Genomic DNA, 19525 nt, shown 5'->3' with positions numbered 1-19525 from the left:
CTTCAGTTCTTTCATTAAGCTGTTCAAAATTACTGTTGGGAAACCCGTGAAAAAAAATCCTGCTCCTAAAAATACAATACTTCAGAAAGAAAAAAGTTAACTGTTGTATAACACAATCAAAACAGCAGTTCATTTTCATTCTCAAGAATATACATACACAGTATACAGTTCATGACACTTAACCTTAGGTGTAGACAAGAGAGCTACCTAGAGATGCAGACATCCAAAACAGTTATCAAGACCCCTTTTATAGTCAACGTAGAAAAACAGTTGTTTCTATACATCTCAACAACTCTGTAGAAAAACTTCTTTAGCTGCCACTGTAGACTTCTAAAGCGGGAAGTGAATCTCACCCTGGGAGTACAGAGTAAAACTGATGGTCAATTGAATATGCTGTATTAAATCTAAGTAGGAGGCACTCAATACAGCAAAGGTAAAATGCAAAGACCTTAGATTCAAATTCACAATCATTATGAGAACTAGCACCACATGAAGATTTAGTCTTACAGATATATGGAAAAGTACACAAAAATAAAAGAGCATTAAAAAAAGCAACAGAAAAGACCTGATGAGAATCAGCAGAGATGCATATTATTGACTCTAAGGTTTAGCTAACCAATGGGGAAATCAGAGGAAATGGAAATAGATATTAAACACAAATAGCAAGATAAGCCAACAAGAAGGTTTTTAGGGATACACATTTTTAAGAAATCAAGAAATGTAAACAAAAGTGCCACATTCAGTTCGAGAAAATGACAGGAAGGGAAGTAAGAGAAAGGAGGAGGTTTCCATAACCTCAGACAGAATTGCCACATCCCATAGAAGTGGCTGAATGACTGTAAAAGTAAGGTTGCTGAAATAGTGGATTTATATTGTAGGGAAGGAAAACAAATGAGTGATGTTGCACAGGTATACCAAACGAGCTTACGTTTGAAGTATAAAAATAGAAAACTCCCCACCAGACTGACTACAGAATAAGGTGGAAGTAGGAAAGTCAAAGCAAAGCATGTTAGTAGAAAAGGTATTGTGCATCACAAACCATTTAGAGATGAAAATCATGTTCCTGAATACAGTAAAAAACCTGCAGAGTAGTGAAGTAAGCTGCAACCCAACTTTTATCACCATTTTTTTCAGGATCCACTACATAAATTAATTGACAAAGAACACCAACACCTAAGGTCGTACCAACAGGAATTACCAAGTACATTGTTAGAAATAAACTGATCTTGAGCAGAGATACTCAGCAAATAAAAGAAGTTACTCAATGAGAAATAATCAAAAAGGTGCTTGCATTAGCTCACAAGCAGCTCTCCTGTTACAGAGAGGGAACTAACCACATGGTTAGCAACTTTAACACCATATTATTAATGACAATCTTTTCATTAAAGACAAAATTATAGTCTCACAGGTAAAAACATTCTGATGTGCAGAAGGACTTCAAACAATTGGTAATAATTCTTAGATTTGTACTGTAGTGCAAATCCACTGACCAAGAAACCCAATCCATAAAGTTACAGTTAATGTCTTAAACATGTACTAAAAATGTTTTTAGAAGAGCAGGGAACATTTCCTACGTGCAGCTAGCAGTGTAGAATAAGTTCTAAACACATTACAGAAATTCCACTTACAAAGATGCCAAAACAAATATTTTATTTTAGTTTTTACAGTACAAGACAACGCTATTTGAATTGGCAACACATTTTAATGTATAAACACTGGGGAACATTTAGTAAGCATCAGAAAAATGATCTTAAATTGGAAGATAAATCCAAAGGGGGTCCAAATCTTTGTATCACTGAAGTCAACAGGAAAACTTCCCTTGATTTCAGCGGGACTGCAATCTGTTTTGTGATTTAATAGGAACTTACTGGTCATGGCAAAATTCATGTTTTAAATCTCTTTGCCAAATAAACTTCCTGTTAATCAGCCTGCCTTACTTGCAGTATTTGCCTTCCACTAACACACAGTTCAATTGTGCCATTCTCACACTGGCCATGATTAGCTTCTTAAGCTTTAAAAGAACTACTGGCAAAGTAAAATATTACTCAACACCAGTAAGAATGATAGAACTGGACCCCTGATTCACATCCAAGTAGCTGTACTATAGCACAGATGTACCTTTTCAGTATGATCCCAGCAGTTTAATCATATAGCCCAATGAGGATAACAGGATTTGTGTGGCTGTATTTCCCTTCTCTACTTCTAAAATCTTATGCTTACTATGAAACCCAGTTAGTATCCTAGGTCTTACTCATTTCATATCAACAAGTTTTGCCTATAAGGTTTCTTTAATCCTGTAGTGATGGCTTTGTGAATAAAACCTTTTATTGGTTTTAGTAAATCCATTCAGTGAAGCAAAACCCAAATAATAAAGAAAACAATAACAGCATTCCTTTCAATATTTTATTTCCACATCATCAGATCAGTGCAAATAGTATCATTCAATTATTTTTTGTTAAAAAAGCATGTGTGGTTTGATCCAAGATTGTACTGCAATGTCACAAAATGTGAAAATTTGATTCATTCTTCGTAGATAGGAGATACTTGTTGAATCTTTTCTGCATAAAACATTTAGGTTTTGTTACTTCTGTACACCCACTATTTGCTTATGTTTTCTCCTTGTTGTACTTAATAGAATTGTAGAAAGTTCCCTAAAATGGAATAAACAACAGTGAGATATTAAACAGAATAACATACTGTACAGAAATCTTTAAAACCCAGTAGGAATACAAACACCATATCATCCTAGTTTATAAAGTTAGTCTAAAAGACACAGTGTGTAGCAAATAATTTACGCACTCCACTGAGATTAGCCAGTTTCCATTACCAGTTCTAGCAAATGTCTTTTTCAATAGTCTTTCCATACAACCATACATGGTCATGAATTCCTATAGGGTTTGAGGATAATTTTGAACATTTCAACTATCTAAATGTAACTTTAATAGGCAATTTTCTCAAAAACATTTCTTAAAGGAGGATGACAGCATATAATTCTATATAAAGAAAGTTTCCAACACGCAGTGTTTTAGCCCACTACAAGTTTCAATACTGTGATCAGGTTGTGCCTACTTCCCTTTTACTCGGTCATCAAGAAAACAGTAGTGAGAGAGAAGGTACCACTTTCTTCTGAATTATACAATACTCACCAGTTTCAAGAGCAGGACAGTAGGGAGCAGACCAGTTACCTAATTTTGTATAATGTTTCCTAATGTTATATAGACAGCAGTATTCTATTTCAAGTGCTGCATTCCACAACAACAAACAAAAGCAGAGCCTACAATTTTTAGGGTAGAGAAAATGACAGAATTGCAAACATCCTAAAGTCACAAAAAGACCTTTTATATATTTTACACCAGCAACTGTATTCAGTGCATCCACCTACAATAGGTGGAGGAGTTTTATGGGGAGAAAGTAAAAAATTAATGGACTTTCTATAACAAATTTACAATCTTCCTAGCATTATTTGGCATAAGAAACTTGCCACTCTTACCAGGAAGCTAACTGAGGAGGAAGGGGCTTGGTCTGCTCATTTCTGCATGTCACAAATGAAGGCATAGGCTCAAAATTTCACCTCCAAAGACACCAGCATACAACTAAAGGCTACTAGCAATGTATTAGGACAAGTTATTTAGTCAAAACCTGCTTCAGTATTACCAACAGTAATATCATCATCAAGAATTTAGGTTCCTTTGTTTCAGGGAAATCTTTCAAAGAATAACTAGCATTGAAGGAATTTTGCATCTACCAAATGAAGTTTCCTGCCTTTGATCCCTCAAGCCCCCAGACATTAAAGGTGATGTATTTGCTTGCAATTCCAATGTGAAAGTGCTATAGCACTATCAAGACCTATGTCAGAATTTGGCTGAGAGTGAAGCCAGTGATGGCAACACTGAAAAAAAGATCCAGCTAGAACTTTCTGGGATAGAGGGAGAGTTATTGGAGCCTGCAAAACGTGACCCTTGAGACGTCCCATTGAAGGGAATGGACTGCAGAGTGAGGACTGGGAGGGGCTCTGGCAGTACAGGGGATGCACAGAACAAAAGCAGGGTCTGCAAACTTCTGTAAACACTGACCACCTCTCTCAGGCTGCGTTTTCAACCTGTTGCTATTCTTTCACACATGCATCCAGTGAGCAAGCGAGCAATGCTGAAAAACAGAAGTTTGACCAAAAAACCTGCAAGCTTTACTTTGACACAAATACAAAACTATGATTTTTAGACTAGAGTAGTGGCTCTTTGGCTCTTGGACTTAATACTACTACTCTTTGAAAGTTCTTTGAAAGGCAAACGAAGAAGCAGCAAATACAGGCACTGCCAGCCAGGAGGACTCAATGCCTTAGAAGAACCAGTTCAGTTTGCATGCAGTAATGATACATTCTGCAGAAACACATTTGGTATTTTGCCTCCCCTTGGTATGAAACCCTGTTCTCATTTTCAAGAGCCAAAACACACACTTCTTCTGCTTAGAAGAAGTTAAGACTATAATTCTTTCTGAGCCTGCAATATGTCGTTTCCTTTCTTACTCCCTGTCACAGTGGAAAAGTCAAATAATATATGTGGAAAGAAAGGAAGAAAGTTCAAGTAGAGGTCAGTAATAATACAGTATGAATGGAAGACTCATTCACAGGGTAACAAAGCACAAAAGGCAAGAAGCTTAATGACAGAAGAGAGTGAGAAATACCTTGTGAATAAAGCATGAATGACAGAGAAAACTCAGTCCTCCACAGTGACTGAGAGCACCACAGCAGAGCAGAAGCACCACTGAAGACAAGGGCAATATAAATCTACATCACTTCTTTTAAAAAAAAAGGGTTAAAAACATAAAGGGACGTAAGGCAGGGTTCAGCTCCAAAATTCAGCAACTCACTAGTCCACGCTTCTGACATTGATATTATTGCACTGTGCTGGTGATATCATCATTGCACTTAGACCTCAGTTTAACGCATCCCATATGTCAGGCTACAGACCAGACAAATGCATACAACATAACTGCTTTTCTTTGAACTAGATCCAACCATAGCTTGAATTTGAAGGACTCAAATGCTGGAACATCATTAGGTTGAAAGAGCAGCCCAATGAGGTTAGAAGTTTGTCCCTGCTCCCTAGAAAAAACAGCAAAATAAATTAAAGCAGCCAGCCCTTTCCCATGCACCTTGTTCTGTTCCAGGAAACTAATATAGCCCAAATGGCAGGCCTACAAATTTGTTATTTGGTGGAGTTGGACTATTAAGATTTACTGAATCTGTTGTGTCTAATCATGTCACATTTGACTGTGAATGCTGTAGTTCAATAATTTTGCTTCTTTCAAAAAGTACACAGCAATAAATAAACATTATTTAAAGCGTACCTTCTAAATGTGAAGTCACAAAACTAATTAAAGCAGTAGCTGATAAAATATGTTAATTGCCTACCTATACTAGTGATAATTCTCAACTGTGAGAGAAGGAAGCATACAGCCATTTTCTATGCACCTTTTCATACACACTCAATGATAGTTGTACTTCTGCAGTAAGCAATCACTTTTTTCCTACATCTTAACTTTTTAATTTACTTGAGAGACAAAATAAATATAAAAGGTAACTATGAAAGAAAGTGCTGATGTTTTCTGGCAGACCATTGCTGATTGATAGCACTGAAGCACCTGATGTCTGCAGGAGCTTCCCAAATAGCAACACTAAACTCTCTTGGTGTGTGTACCTTGATAGAAAAATATATTTCAGAATCCCCCTACATTTAAACTGAGAGTTTAAAACATTTACTTTAGTTTATCTTCCAACAGGCAACATGTCAACACAGAACAAAGCACACTGCTGAAATCTTTCCTGAAACTGAAGTTCAAGATGGCAAGATACTGTGTCCATTTAGCCATAATAATTTACACTGAAGATGGTCCACAACCCACCTGTAAAGTACATGAAACCTAAGAAACTCTTCTGCAGATTACAGCGATAATCCTCTACTTCTCTTTGCTCTCAGTTCTGCAACTGAGTGCATGAATGTTTTAAATGAAACAGCTGTCTCAAAGTCTAAATCACTTTTCAAGGCAGAGAACTACAATTTTTTATTAATATGGTCATATTAATCCACCATTCCTATGTAACAAATAGGCCAGGATTTAAAAGGGTTATTTTTCCCTTTGCTTTAGTGAAGTATGAAATCCCTGAGACAGTTTTCTCTGGCTGGCTAGAAGGCAGTTAATCACTCAGAAATCCTCAACATTAATTAAGCTGTATTAATTTATACTCTATGTATAAATCCCTCTAAATCATGATAAAGAGCTGGTCTGTGCCTGAGCTTATAACTAAGTTACAGCTGCAACACAATAGCTAAAGTAACAGAAAAGAACCTGCCTGAGAGAACAAGCTGCCTATCTATGAAAGCCATTAACACAACTAATTAAAAAATTAGTTGAAGTAAACTTCTACAACACTGTTGCATTACAGCTCAGCATTATAGAACCAGGTACATATGATGTTGTGGCCAGTGTGTCCAGAAACAAAAAAGATGGTGCAGTACAGTTACAGTGCAGAAGACTTTCAAATACAAGTCCCTATATTAACTTCAAGCATTTCTTGAAATGATATTATCAAAACATAACCAATGTATATGCTTGTATAAATATAAATATGCAGTGATCTTCAGAAGCATCACTAATTTGGGATGTCATGTGTCAATCCACAAAAGCTCGGGATGAAACTTGTGCCCTCTTGAATGTAGCAATTCATCCATTGTCTAATGAGCAGAGATGTCTGAGTGAACACCCTATTCTGAAAAATCTCCCACTCCCAGAATCACAGGGTAGTGGAGGTGGGAAGAGACCTCTTGAGATTGCCTAGTTGAAGCGCCCTGCTCAAAGCAGGGGCGACTACAGCAGATTGCTCCAGGCCATGTCCAGTCAGGTTAAAGACTCTCCAAGGGTGGAGACTCCACAACCTGAGTAACCTGCTCCAGTGTTTGACCACCCCCACAGTAAAAAATGTGCTTTCTTTGATTAAATGGAATTTACAGTTATTTCAGCTTGAGTTGACTGCCTTTTGTCCTTTGACTGGACACCACTGAGAAGAGTCTGTCTGTGCCTTCTTCACGCCTTCAAATGTGGATTTTTACATATTGGAAAAATATCCCTTGAATCTGCTGTCCTCCAGGCTGAACAGTCCAGCTGCCTCAGCCTCTCCTCTTATGAAAGATGCTCCAAATCCTTAATCATATTCATGGCCCTTCACTGGACTCACTCCAGTAAGTTTACATCTTTCTTCTACTGAGGATCTAGCCCAGCACTGGACACAGAACTCCACATGTAGCCTTACCAGGGCTGAGTAGAGAGGAAGGATCACTTCCCTTGACTTACTGACAGTTTTCTTCCTAATGAAGCCCAGGAGACTGTTGGCCCTCTTTACAACAATGGCACACTGCTGCTAACAGTGTTCAACTTGTTGTCCACCAAGACCCCCAGGGCCTTTTCTGCAAAGCTGCTTTCCAGCCAGTCAGCCACCAGCATGTCCTGGTGCCTGGGGTCATTCCTCCTCAGGGGTAGGACTCTGCACTTCCCTTTTTTGAACCGCATGACATCCCTGTCAGCCCATTTCTTCAGCCTGCTGAGGATGCTCTGAATGGCAGCACAACCCTTTGGTGTATCAACCATTCCTCCCAGTTTTGTATCATCTGCAAACTTGCTGAGGGTGTGCTCTTTCCCGCCATCCCAGCCCTCATGTGATTGTAGGTTCTTATCTCCCTCCCACATCATTCCTATTTTAAAGCCCTTCTCGCCTGGCTGGCCAGCCTGTTAGCAAAGATGATTTTGCCCCACTTAGTCAGATGGATCGCATCTCTTCCAAACAGCTATTGGGCTTCAGAGAGGGTCCCATCATTATAGAAACCTAAACCCTGTTGCTGACAGCAGCTGCAAAACTAGTTGTTGACCTATAGGATCTGCCCAGTCCTCCTCAAGCCCTTTCCCCTCATAAGTGGGATCAAGTAGAAGACCACCTGAACCCCCATGCCCTTGACCTTTGCCCCCAGAGCCACATAGTTGATAGTTTGCCACCCAATGCAAAGAGATCCTGGCAACAGGGTTACCATAATTAGTTTCCATATATTTAAATCCCGACCTCTTAAAAGACATGCTACTAAGCAAAAGCAGACAAATATTAAAAAAGTCTTCCTTGGAGGATTTGATTCTACGGTTCTTTGGTTATGTCCCAATGAGCAATTTAAAAGAAGAATCCCAAAAGTCTGTGTCACTGCCCTGTACTGAAGTACCAATCAGTGGGCTGAGCGGCAATAAACATGCCACAGATATCTTTTCCTAAGTGAGCATTTAAGATAACCTTTGATTTTCTTTTCCTCTAGTTCACAGACTTTTGAATTCCTCTCATCCACTAAAATAATTATTCCCTACCATAAACAAATTACTAAATAGCCATGTTACATATTTTTCCCCTCAGGCAGATTGCACCCCTGTCTTCAAGCCTGCAACATTTCTTTCTGTCTGAGATTCCAGTATCTTCCATTCACTTATTGTTTCTTTGATCTTGTACTTATGGTACCATCCAGCTAGACAGATAAACAATGCATATAGGCACATCAGTTATGCAATATCATATATGGTGGATAGTTATATTTTTAAACTATGGAAGGACTAATAATAAATCTCAAAATAATTTACAGAATATTTTCTTCCATTCAATACCATTTATAGCTACTTTTCTTCATAGTGTTTCAAAGGCTTTACAACAAAATGACAAGTCTTATCTCCAAAGCCAACTGCATTTTTTAAAAATAAAACCAAAAATCTAATGCAGAATCTTATCCTAAGGACTTTAGTACAGGGACTTTCTTAACAATTTCACTCTACAGATAAAGGCAATTTTTTAATCTTTAATTTGCAGACATAAGAGAAAAATACTAATCTGATTTTACAGAAAAGGTCTTCATAGGAAGTAATAAGACTCTAACAATTACATGCATATGATTTTTTTAAAACACCTTCCAGAAACAATGGCAAATTCTAAATCTCTAAGAGTGAATTTAAAATTTGCACTGAGGAAAAGACAATTATTTTAATTAATTTAGACAAATTACTGGCTGCTACCCAAAGTATTCAACTGTTACGGGAGCTGTCAAAACCGAAGGAGAGTCCAATCACAAAGTACAGACTATGCTTAGACATCTGGGTTTATTTTCAGTTTGGCCGGTAGCTACTCAGCAATTTACAATAGCCATAATCAAAATGAAACTGCTGGCCCTTAACTAATACCACGTACTTCAACATGCACACATATAGTTAAACACCCTGATGCCTGAAATGCAGGATGAGGGCAACCAACTATGGAGCTCAACAGAGGATCTTTTAAATTTTTTTCCAAAGAAAAAATGTTCAATATTCAATAAATAATTATTCAATATTCAATAAGTATTTTTCAGTTGTTCTTGCTCAATTTTTTCCAATAAATAATAATTGTTGCATAATTACATTCTATTAGATCAGTTTTAGGGTTTCCCTCCCACCATCTGTTTCCTATTCCCAGATTAATAAAATACTAACAATTGCAAGGCTGGCAAACGATCTGTGATTCTGTTGATAAAAAACATGAGCTTCTGAGTATCATTCTCTTTTTTTAAGGTATAGCTAAACAGAACTGCCCCATCAAAGTCATAAAAGTATCTCAACCAACCTCTAACAGACACATCGTTATTGCTTGCAACTGATACTTTATTACTGCTTCTTGGAGAACAGAAGAACACTAAAGATTATGAAGCTCTTAAGGCAGAAACATCCACCACAGTTTGATGCCACCTCCCTGCTTCCTAAGTATTTGCTAAATATGGATGATGAGTTTGAAAGGTCTTGAGGGTATGGAGAGAAGAGATGAGATACAGGATAGGGAGACAATAGATGAGATAAGTAGCATTTCACAGGCCACAGCCAATTTAGTCTTTTTGAAGGAGCTACCATCCCCACGCTCACAATTTACAGTTTTCCTTCCTTTGTCATACTTACTAGAAAGATCAGTGCAAAAGACCAGAAATTTTACCACACATTTTTAACCACATAAACAAACCAAACCCAAGCAAAGATGCTGAGACTAACATTTACTTCTGAAACAGCTGTCTGCACCACTATGCAGCCCTAATTCTGCTAACTTTCCTGCATACAAGGAAACTGAATATGCTCAGGCATCAAGCTGGTGCTCCAGAGAAGCTCCTTTGAGGATTCCAGGAGAGTCGAGTACAAGAATACCATGGCTCCACTTACTGAGGAATAATGAGACAAACAAACACTTTATAAGCTAAAGACATAAGCCTGAAACCCAGCAGACAGATAAGGAAACAGGACTCCCTCGTTATATGCAGACAGACTAGTATGAGCAGTACAGCTAACCAGAGAGGCAAGAACACCTTTGAGATGGAAAACATGGACCACTCAGCCAGGTAAGTTAAGTTCTGTTTCAGCTACTAAATAGCACCTTTTTAACCAAGAGGCATAGCTCAGTTGTAACACCAAGGCTTACTCGGCACACAGGGCACCAGGCAAAGGGTGCTGACATGAGAGAGCCCAGAATCAGCATCAACAAAATGCATCAACAGGTCCAGAAAGAACATGAAGACCTCAGATTATGCAGTGACGGTGGAAATGACCCTGAAATCCTTTCTCCTCAGTACAAGCTCCTGCTTGATGTTGATCAACAGGGTTAGTATCAGATGAATGGGACAGGCTGTGAAACAAGACTCCTCCCCTCTCAAAGTGTAAGCAACAGCCTTAAAAGGGAACATGTACAGCAGACAGCTGAAAAGCAAAAGATTTGGCACCTTCTAGTTGCATTCAAGACAAGACCATCTCAAGGATGACAGTCCCTGAAAAGAGATACCAAAACATTAACCTTAATCTCCCATTTTGCTGCCCAGAGCACAAAGCAATGCAGCTTGTTCGTCAGGGTATACAATACAACTGGAATGCAAATTCATGATGAGTTTGCTGATGAATGCATCAATCCTTTATGATTGTAGCTTTCTTACAAGAGGGTCTTGGTCTTGCACTTCAGTGTTTATTAATGTATCTGTCTGCTACCACCTCCCCAAAGCTTTTTTTGGTTCTCCCTTCAAGGTTGCCATACAAATTTTAAAACCTGCCCAGTTTCAACTCTTTGCTATGTAGCTTCAGTTTCAAAGATTATGTAGTGTCTTATATCAAAGACAAGCATCATTCATGATAAACTGAGATATTTGCCTAGAATATACACCATCATAAGCAAGCCTACAGACTTCAGATTATGAGAATTCATGCTACCAGATGATGAACTGTTAAGGAGTGTCTCAGCGTGGTATTAACGAAAGTATTTCAATAATGAAACATGTCAACACAGACTGAGAGAGTATAAAGAGAGCTATAAAGCTTTTTTCTTTTTTTCCTGAGCTACGGATTCCCTAGATATCTATGTCAATGCTGTGTTTACTTTTCAATGAAGCAGATGCATTCAGGGAGAGTTCCTAAAGAGGGACAGGGAGAGAGACTGTGGATAACAGAAAGGCAATCTGACCAATCTCCAGCTTCTGCCTGGCCTGGAACACTGTATGAGAGGTAATGCACAACCACGACCATTTATTTGATGTTAACATACTGACAGATGGAAGAAAAGCAGTTCCTCCTACAGAAAGGAGGAGCCAGGAGATAAGTGGAATCCCTGGGTAAGAATGGAGACTGGCCATAATTTCTAATGCTAACCCTTTTATTTTCTGAACAAATCCAGAGTTTGTCTGGCATACACAAATTGAAGAAGGGATCCAGCAACCTCCATGTTAATACTGAATCTCAAACCAGGCTAAGGTAAATAAATAAAATTATTCACAATTTTAAAGATAACCAAAACAGACAAGGCAGTTACAAAATATCTATCATACCACTCTTATGTTAAGATCTACCACTCCCTCCTCAATCTTTCTCTTTTCCTCTGTCTTCCCTGATCTCACTTCAGTCAGGGGTTCTTTCTGTCAGGATCAAAGTGCACCACTCAGAGTGAACCATTTCCCAATTCCAGCCTTCATAGCCACTTTTGGGTCTTCAGTTTCAAGCTTGCTTTCTCTCAAGAACGTATTTCTCTCTTATTCAGATGATTTCAACGCACTTGCAAGTAAACTAATGGCTATTTAGTTTGGCCAGATGGCAGATGTAAATGCTGCAATCTCTAAATGTAGCTTGCTTGGTTTGCTCCAAAGCAACTACCAAAATGATGGCAAAGGAAAAGCATTTAAGAATTCTGTCCATGGCAGTGCTGATACTTCCTATCAGGTTTTCCAGTCGTGGGAGGCAGGAAGCAGGAGTCTGCCGAAGGATCCTGGCCAGGTCCATAAAAGTATTGCCATTGCAAAAGGAAATCTAAGTTGCAAGTAGTAGTCAAAGAATACAAAAGCTTAGCTATGTCCTCCAGAGAAATTCGTATGATGAACTCCTGGAATAAGCATTGATCATCCACAGCACAATGAGCTAAACTTTCCAGACAGTGAAGGGGAGTTTACCCATGAGTTTCCTTGCAACAGAGTCCTCCAGTAAGTCCTCCAGTGACTAACAAGGAATTTCTAATGTACAAAGCTCTGCGTGGTGGCTCACAGGTTTATAGACTAGCTTGGAAACTTAATGGATGCCTCTCATTAAAGTCTACCTTCTGAGAAGCACAGAAACCAACATGGCGTGGATGGGGTAACCTAAATTCATACGTCAAAAAAAGCAATGGTATATTCTGATAAGTCTACTTCATCTCTTGTTTTTAAACAGCTATTTGCATCACCTGAAGTTGAGAAAGAAGAAGTCTATGAGGAGTCACACAGAATAAGAATGGAAAGTCATCACTTTCATGGCACAAGTTAAAAAATAGTCACTGTCAAAAAAAACATGCTTTGCAAACCTAGCATGGATGGGGGCCTGCTGATAGGATTACTGTGCAGGTTCTAAGTGGAGTCCAGAGCAGCGATCTTTTAGCACCACATCAGGATGGTAATCTGACCAGCAGCAAAACCACTGACACAACAGACCAGCTGCAGGCATTTAAGTGAGAGTCCTATTGGCAAAGACCAGATGGTCAGGTGCTCCTTTCACTAGTGAAAGCTGAGATAGGATGTATCATGGATCCTCTGCTTGGGCTAAGGTTGGACAGAACAAAGCCAAGTGAGTCCAAAGCCAAAGTGACAGAGTCTGAAACCAAAATAGGTATATAAAATTATTCCTGGTCTAAGCAGCTTCAGAGCGGTTCGAAGAGTGTGATGAGGGGAGCATAATTATAAATGCTTGCCAAAGCTTTGTGGTCGTTCAAAATGTTCTCAGAACACTGGAGCATGGTCCAAGCATTCCTCAGTCTTCTCAAGGCAGGCATGAGGATCTGAGGCAACCCCCCCAAAGAAGCATAGATAATAGATTCATTTTTATGTTCATATTACCTTTAATTGATTAGCAAATGCTAGAACAAGTAGATATATACCACACACACAAGAGCTATTCACAATCATGTCAAAGGACTGCATGCCACTGCATGCCACACAGTGCTGAAAAGCAATTTTTGGTAAAGACTACTAAAAACCTTGTCAAGATGGTAAGCACAGAACTCAAAAGTAAACTGAAAAAAAACCAGTCCTGAAGTAACTCAACAGCCTACACAGAGCATGTGTCCCCAGCTGTGAGGCAGTTAAATGACAACAGACATGCATCCTGTTTCATGCACGACAAGGTAATGCATCCACATACCCTACAGACACTACAAAGATGAAATATTCAAGTCTCAGTATGATGTATATACAACTTTTAGGAAAACGTAGACAGTAGCCTACCATTTAGACAAATGCAATCAATAGTTCTAAACTTCACTATACTTTTTGATGCAGACTTTAATTTACATATGTCCAAAACTGAACCTATCATATTGAAGTATTCCACAATGTTTAAAGAACTTACCATATCTCTGAAGTAGGAAATGCATCTACCCCTATTCTGCAGCATCTAAGAAACTGATACTAAAGACTAATGGCCAGGGTTATGTCTACACTTTCTAACAGAGAATAAGGTAGAAGTCCTTGAGCTAGCTAGTTCTAAGCAGGCTAGTGGATTCACCGGGGAGAGTGCTGTACTGGACAACATAGCTGCACTGCAATTAGTTTTGTAGTAAACTTGATTGCATCTAGTTCAAGCAACTCTTCGATATTATACTGCACTACATTGGGAGGGGGGGGGAAGGTAAGCAGAAACTTTAAACAAACAAAAACACTAATCAGCAAATACTAATCATGGAATTATCAAAATTCACAAGATACCTCCCTGGTAACCTTGTGCCTTACCTATTATGCAGCCTCAGGCCAAGTAGTTCAGTGTTTGCCTCTTGTATAAGTACAGCATAGACCCAGAAATTAAACATTAATTACAGGGGTCTCATCTTGCTGGTATCTTCCAAGATCAGCAACACATTTTTATAGCTTGTACTCACATTCTTATAACTTGTACGTCATAACATGGTCTGTTCATGGTTCAGCCTGGTGGGGGTTACTGCTTAGGGGGTAATGAGACTTATGGGATACAGAAAAGAGTATCTGGGGATGGTACAAGATTTAGTATGATATGTTTAGGGGAGGAACCAAAGGCAACAAAAGGGAGTGATCAAGGTAGTTTGGGGAGGGACAACCATGGGAAAATAGAAAGATAAAGGCATAAAGGGGGCCAGTTCCATCTACAGAGGTGGCTGGTTAGTACTTGTTTGGCCAAGCCCTGTGCTTGATCACCCCAGACCTATTGGGACTACAGGCTCAGTCTTGCTGCTGGTTGGATCTGGGGGCATGGAGTTGGCGCAACCCTACGTACTTCTACTGGGCTACAGGATTCAGTAATCCCTAACACAACACAAAAAAGAAATCATATTGACAGTGGAAAAGCCAAGTACTTTCCAATAAACCTTGCTTTTACCCTCAGATTGCCGAAGCAGATTAAAGTGCAAGGGCTGAGAAGATAAGGATTGTTTAGGAAGAACAGAATGGCACTGGGGAAAAAAAACACCCGCACAACATAGTTACAATCTCTTTTTTCTGCTTGCTCACAATACAAGAGCTAAGGTGCCCTCCAGAAAGCTCAAGGAAACACTGTTAGTAAGGCCAATTATAGGTTGCATAAAGACATAGTTAATGAGTTCCATAGCCTAGGAGTTCAGTAAGTAATAAAAAAATAGAAAAATGTCATGACTAAAACCAACATTTGTAGTTACATTAGCCAGGATGAAGTGAGTAAAACTATGAAATGCAGCCAACAGAGAAGTTCAGAAGGTATTCATTCCTGTGGCTTAGTCAAAAACCTCATAGCACTCATTTCACACTGTCTAGTAATACTTACTGAAGCATCTGTCATTAACTAAACAGACAAGTTAATAAATTAGATAATTAGTCTCTTCTGCTGAATAGTATCTTAATATACCTCTGCAGATTTGTTCCTACTCTGCTTAAATAGTGCCATTCAACAGCTACAGAGTGAATGTCAAAGCTTATTTGCATCAAAGGTGATAGCAGTATTGGAAGAAGAAAGCAAATCAGCGTATTTTTCAAGTTTATTGCACCTCTCATTTCTGTCACTATCTGAAGACTGATGTGACCTCACTGCAAGAGTTATTATAATAGAAACCTCAGATATGTATACCTTGTCATTTTGAGGAATGATATGCCTTTTGCATTCTGATAGTGTGCATAGCACTGGAAGAAAAAATATGAACAAAAAATCATTCAGAAACATTTACTTTGAAAGATTGTAGAAATAATGTAAATAATATCACTAATAATGTAAAATACATTGGGAAGACAAAAAAAGCCCAAAAGTATCTCACTGCAAAACAGGATAACTCTGGATATGTCTACACAGTTTTTCAGTCAGCTGAGAACTCCACCTGTTTTCTAGACATAGATCAGGAAGCTAAATTTATGTTCACAAGAAAAACTACAAAAGATCCAGCACCAAAAAGACATTGTTGCTGCATGATTCAAAGCACTGGCAGACCACACTCACCTGAAAGAAACTGAACGCATACTTATTCCTATTAATACTTAGCAGCTAAGTGTCACATGACAGATGGCTTCAAGGTCACTTTCCAGGAGACTTTAATACTGAACCCTGAAAGTGCTAAAAACTTGAAATTTAGTACAATACAACCAACATCTCTTCTCTGGGCAGCACTGAGTAGTGAAGAACACAAAAAGCGTGGGACCAGCATGTGCCAAAGTGAACTCTGACTTAGCAGCCATTCTCCACAATATTTATAACTTGTATGTATATATATCTATATCCATAATAATAATAATATCACTAATAATACTAAATTCACTAAAAATCACTAGTAAAGATCACTATTAAATTCTTTCAAAGGAAACATTTGTTTATCCTTACAGGTCATTTTTACCTCTTCCTCAAAAACTTTTATATTTAAATTAATATACAAATGCAGGAATATCGATCAAGATACACAAAGACACTATTCAATGTTTTTAACAATAGTTCATATTACCTACATACAGATAATATAATCTGGCATCTGCACCTTTCTATTATGCTTTGTGGCAGACAAGGTTTGGCATTACATAGCTCATTAAAAAAAGCTTCTGCAATTTTTTCTATCTCTGAGGCCCACTATGATTTCTACATTATTTTTCACTCACCCAGTGTCTAATTTTTCCATTTCTAGTTGTCCTTTCTATACCCATGACCCAACAGATTAGCTATACATTTTCTTTCCTAAGCTTCTACCTGCTTATCTCAGTCTTCCATGATGAGAAACTCCAACCTAGCTTTTATTGTCAGTTGATTTACCCTAAAGCTTCCTCCCGTATACTCCTTTTGGGCAAGGAACTGAGGTGCAATACCTCTTTCCTCAGGTCATCCAGCTGGGCCCACACCAGCCCAGGCAGCTCAGGCAATGTTCTGCCAGTTTGGTTCCTGACCTGTGGTGAAGGTGCCTCCATCAGAAAGAACCATCTAAGGGATTTAAAAAGTTGCAGTTCTCCCAGGCTTTTTAACTAGGCCACACATCACTAGATTTTCATAGGAATCGGTTAAAAAAACACCCAAAAAACACATCTGCCCCTAATGGACCTGCTCCAGCTATAAAATGCAATTTTCATCTGGGAAGGTTGAACTAACCAGCATGTTCTGTGCTATGCAGTGAAGAACTCTGACCTCCCTAACAAGTCATACTTACTATATGACTACATTACATGTACTTTACGATGAGAAAGTAACTGTTACATTGCATCCTACATAAATCACATAAACTTTTATGGGAGCTTATTGCTCATCGTTTTAATAGTCTACAGTCTGTAGAAGGCTTATCCTGTGAAAACTTGATTCAGAAGACATCTGGTCCATACATGATCTATGCTGTCCTAAATCATCCCGATTTGAGATTTGCATAGGGGAATTTCTGAACAGGACAGGTTTAAGACTGTGTAAACACTTTAGTAGAGCATTAATAGAGGATCTCTTGTACTGAGTGTCTGCCCAGGTTTGGCAGCAGGGAAGCTGCAGAGGTGGCCTTTTTGAGAAGAGACCAGAGGCCCCCCTGTGCCTTTGCACATCTTGTGGGTGGCACCTCTGGGAAAACATATTTAAGAAAGGGCAGAAAATGCCAGGCAGAGAGAGGAGGAGGGGAAAAAAAGAGAGAAACAGCAGATGGAACCCCAAGGTTGGAGGATGAGACGCTCCATGATGGAGCAGATATTCCCTGCAGCCTGTGGAGGACACATACTGGAGGAGGAAAAAGGTGTGAGAAGAAAGGAATGGCAGAGAGAAATCACTACGTCCTGATCATAACCCCTCAACACCCCTTTTGCACAGCTTGCTTCCTCTCTGAAGGGACTTGGACTGAGTGTAACCTGCAGTGATAACAAGGGAGGAGGAAAGGAGTCTGGGAGGAGGGGGGAGGTCAAGTTGAGCCTGGGAAAGCAGGGAGGAAAGCTGTTGCTTTTAATGTTTGTCTTTTTGTTTCCCACCACCCGCATTATTAATTTTTTTTTATTATTTTAATTGGCAATAAATCAAGTAAATTTTCCCCCAGTTGAGTATGTCTGCCTACCATGGTAATTGGTAGGCAGGCTCCCTGTCTTTATCTCAACCCCTGAACTTTTTCATTCCTGTTCTTCCCATTTTCTCTCCCGTCCTGCTGGGGAGGGGAGTGAGCAAGCAGCTAGGTGGGAGTTTGGCTGCTAGCCTAGGCTAATTTACCACAGCTCTCAACTAAAAACCCCCAAAATAAAGTCCACAAGCAAGAAAATAAAACTGGCCCTTAGTATTTTGTTGTTTTTATTGAAATGGGTGGCTAAAAACATTTCAGACACATGGAGAAATACTCTGCAGAGAAAGGATATAGTCGTATATTTGCCACAGGAGATAGTCAAAACATTGTGATTCTCCCCTCCCCAAAGGGATTTGATTAGAGAATCACTCGTAGAAGCTCTCTGAGAAACTGTAAAACATCTGAGAAGGCACAGAATGTATTAACCCCTGTCGCTGTACAGAAAGGAGCTTTGTACATGAGGGAGTTGGAGAAGCGCCAAGGTACAAGTACTCAAATATCAGTGCGTGCTGAAAGCAGCTGAGTCTGTGAGCTTTATCTCAACAGAGAGAAAGAGAAAAGGCTTCTGACATTATTAATATAAGCGTGCACAGCAGCAATAAATCAGTAAGCTGAAAACTGACAGGTTCTGAAAAATATAGAAAGGAGAGTCAAGACTTGAAAGTGGTTGTGCAGAAGAACTAGAGAAGGTTTCTGGAAATCAAATATAAAGTGAACATTTGATGGATGAGTGCTAGACATTAAACCTGAATTAATCTGGCACAATGACATTACTGGATATACACTGGAGGTTTGTTTGAGATAAGAGCATAGTACTTTGAGCAGGAAAGAAAGGAGCAAATCTTTTCAAACTACTTGAATGGGAAGGACAGAATAGATGGAAAATTTTAATCTAGGTTACTGAAGCTGTTGGAAAAATTACTAGCAAGCCACACAAGCCACTGACAGAGTTCCAGAAAGACAGAGCAAAACCCAAGTACAGTCTAATTTAAGGACAGAAGAAAAAAGTAGATTTGGGAGTTTAGGAGAAGACATCCATACCTCCCAGCACTACCTAGAGCATCAGACAGTTGGCAATCAAATAGTGGACAGCACTGCAGAATCAGTCCTCCAAACCACAGATGCAAATAAGAGTGAGAAGCTTTGAAACCATCTGGAATCATTAATATAGTTATCCATCTTGTATTTCTTAATGAAGAGCTAGTTTCTATGAGCAGAAGGGTTATGGTGAAATCTTTGTCCCACTGAAACTGAAAGTGAAATTTCTGTGGTTTATTATGTGACCCTGAAGCAAGTATATTAGCTAAGTATTTATAAACAACAAATGTCTATGATTATGTGCCTTTTGTGCCTTTCAGGAAAATCAGCAGGATACATGAGTTATCATAATGCACAAACTGGACCTTGCATTATTGAGAGAGTCCACATGATTTTTCATACACACTG

General features: G+C 38.9%; 1 protein-coding gene across 7 annotated transcripts in view; it reads right to left on the bottom strand.

The window, feature by feature from the left end:
* The window catches only part of COL14A1 (collagen type XIV alpha 1 chain), a 125102-nt gene that overhangs the window by 88100 nt on the left and 17477 nt on the right, over positions 1-19525 (bottom strand). The gene's annotated exons all lie outside the window — the stretch shown is intronic.

The sequence above is a fragment of the Buteo buteo genome, chromosome 3 (assembly GCF_964188355.1).
Source record: "Buteo buteo chromosome 3, bButBut1.hap1.1, whole genome shotgun sequence".
Lineage (NCBI taxonomy): Eukaryota > Metazoa > Chordata > Aves > Accipitriformes > Accipitridae > Buteo > Buteo buteo.
Note: the sequence above shows the minus strand (reverse complement) of the source record. Positions and strands in the feature narration are given on the sequence as shown.